The following is a 3,419-nucleotide window of genomic DNA, read 5'->3' on the forward strand; positions in this document are numbered from 1 at the left end:
GTTGTATTCTTTGGCTTTTCTAGGTGTCATCGTTTTTCAGTGTTTAGAAAAACCTTGATCTTAATGGAAAAGCTAGTTTTTAGATGCAACAATTATAACATGGATGAGACTTCCACCCCTGTGTAGGTTATCTCAAATAAAAGAAATGGTTGAAAGTAGAGAAGCCCTCTTTGCTCAATGTCATGTCATATGATCAGCAACTAAAGTTGAGTGGTAATCGTCAGTCAGAGAAGATTATTTTAGGTGAAGTAATAATTGAATGTACACTTGTCAATAATTCTCTACTACATCTATGAGCCCCTGGTTTTCTTTCATATTGTTATCCTCTGGCTTTTAGGTATGCTGTGTAATATGGCACCTTTTTGTAGCGGGGTCAGCCAGTATGAGGCTTACAACTTTTCATTAGTCTCAAATATGTAGGCAGAAAGAAAGAAAAAGGAAAAGATAGAGAAATTAGGACTATTTATATTTGGTGGCGAGCTGTAACATATTGCAAAGGCGATGAAGGCTGTATGTTTAACTTCGTATGGAAGTTTGCTGATCGTAACAGTTTCCTGTACGTTTAAACCCTAGTCAGATGAAGGCAGAATGGCCTTTATCAACAAGAAACTGCAGAGAACAAATGATTTTAAATATCCATGGGAGTTGAACTTTCTCTCTCTCTCTCTCTCTCTCTCTCTCTCTCTCTCTCTCTCTCTCTCTCTCTCTCTCTCTCTCTCTCTCTCTCTCTCTCTACACCTTTAAGGGGTTTTTTGCCATCACTTGGCCATATTTTAGCTTTGTGCAGTGCTCTACTTCATTCCTACTCGTTTTCGGTTATCGAAAATGAGAATATGTGGAAGGGTTTGTAAGGCTCATAGTAGCTGACGTTTTCACAAAAGTCCCCAAAATCAGTCATCTCACTTAGTCTTGCCATTCTCCCATTATTCTTATATCACTTGTAGCTAATGATCCATTTTGTAAATAACTCAGGTTGTGGCTTGGCATGTTTAGAAAAAAATATTTTAACTGAATCCAGCAGCTAAAACGTATTACTGCTGATATATAAATTGGAATAAATTGCATCAAAATATCTTCAAAGTTTGCAATGGCATTTGAAATTACTGCGCAGCCAGACATTTAGGATTTGGATCTGAAACTGTAACATATTGAAATACACTATGCAGCCAAACATTAAAAAATGAAATTAGAATTATGGATTATCGTTGATATCAGTTCAAGTGTGTGAATTTCACACTGTAGATGAATGTTGAAGAGAATTTTTGCAAAGCCACACATTTCTCTTAAGAGGCCTCTGCTTATAAATGCTTTCTCATCCCTTGCTATGTTATTGCAAGGTCGAGTATGTGTGATGATAGCCAATGCTGGGAGATTGAGTATGGAAGCTTAGGAAGAATTTTTTATATATATTTTTTTTCACTTTGTTGACCTTCAGTGCTAAACTGTTTCTCTTAAGAATCATGTGATCATATAGTAGTCATCTCTCCTTATGTCTTTGTTTGTAATAAGGAAGTTGTATTTTCCAATCATTTTTTGACCCAGCAGTATTTTTTCTATTTTTGCCATGAGTCCCGGTTGGCTTTGTTGCAGACATTCTCTCTTCCTCTTAGATAGGCATAGACATGTTGTATGCTGCATCATTCCAACCTTTTACTGTTCAATTTTTTTTCTAATTCCTAGAAGTAAAGTGTAGATTATGTATTGTAGTGCTCAAGTGAATGAAGTCTTTATTTTCAGTAGAAGAAAATAAAAGTTATATGGTCATATGTTGTATATTTAGCATGGCATATATTTGTAAGTTTAAGAAATGTCAAACCTGATATTTGAAATTGTTATATTGATTTTCTTCCTTTGTTATATTTATCTGTTTTGTTTTTACTCAACCCAAGTCGTAGAATAAAATCTGAAGAAATTCAGTATTAAATTTGACGTTTTAAATTGTTAGTCAGTGTGTATGTAGTATGCAGAGGAAAAATATGTATAAATGTGAGAATTTTTGTGTGTAGTCTTTTGAGAAATACAAAGCCTGATGTCAGTTTTGAGTTACTAAGAAGACCAAATATTTTGTCATACTAATTGGAGAGAAAAGGAATTCAAGATAGCTGAGTTAATCCCAAAGACCCATAGCTGCCGGGACATTCCTGGGTCATTATTATTACTAGTTCATTGTTGTATTGTATACATAGTTTCTTGTACTCATGTTAATATCTTTTCTCTATTGATTACAGTGTATTTATAAAATGTCTTCTAACATTGGCTTTTAGAATATGATGTTATAACTGTATTGGAATTTTGTTTCTTTTTGATGCAACTAAGTTGTATCAGTGATAATTTTCTTTTATTATTTCTTTGCTTGCACTGTATCCTTGCATCTCCACTATAATCACCGTTGTGTTGCTGAAAATAGGTGATAACCGTTTTCTCATAGGACAGAGTTTGCACTCGGCTTTGTTCTTGGTAAGGTTCACAGCCATTTATTTCCTAAGTGGAGAGAAATTTGTTCATTTTAATGGTCACATAAAGACAGAATTCTTGATAAATTTGTCAGTTCTTATTCTTACGTTTTCTTTAGATTATTTGTAGTCATGGACTTGGCCTTCATGAAAGGCTCTTTTGTGTACTTTTTTTATCGCTTTTTCCTCTTCAGTCTTTCTCTCATGGATGCTGCATTCCATGTTTCTTCTTTGTTTTCTTCATTTTTAATTACATCATGTTGGGGAAAAATGGTAACTAGAGATTTTTTAAACAAAATTTGTATATACCGTAAATATACGTTGTATGTTGTTATTAACTTATTACAGTCAGTAAGGTTACTTGCCACATTATAACAGATTATTGATAATGAAAAAATATATTTGATTTTAATAAAGTGTATTCATTTTTATTTTTGATTAATTGAGCATGCCTAATGAGGTACCTACCCTGCATATTGCTGAAAAAGCTTTAACATCATGACATACTCAAATTTAAGATTTTTTTTTTCTACTTATTTAGTATATATTTATTAATATGATAATACAGGGTGAATATTTATCATTTGTGACCCACATCCCCATCCAATTACTAGGTCTGATTTGTAGGAACATCATTGGTGTGCAGTGTGACTTACGTTACGGATAGGTATACATGCTTTCTTCTTTATCCCTCTAGTGATTTCTTTCCCCTTCTCTTTCAAGCTGGTTGAACGATACTAGTCTAGTTTTCTAATTTTGTGTCAGTTTTTAAGAGTATGTTGAATGGATATTATAGAAGTTAGATTGGAAGTTTTTAAAGATTATTTAAACATCATTTTCAGTTATGATTTTGTTTAGTTTTGCGTAAATATATAATGCCCATCCATTCACAATGGTACTCTCCTTAGCTATATTATTATGTATCATATATTTTTCATTAAAGTAATTTACTTTTAATCTTTTGTA

Source organism: Palaemon carinicauda, chromosome 22 (assembly GCF_036898095.1).
Source record: "Palaemon carinicauda isolate YSFRI2023 chromosome 22, ASM3689809v2, whole genome shotgun sequence".
Taxonomy (NCBI): Eukaryota; Metazoa; Arthropoda; class Malacostraca; order Decapoda; family Palaemonidae; genus Palaemon; species Palaemon carinicauda.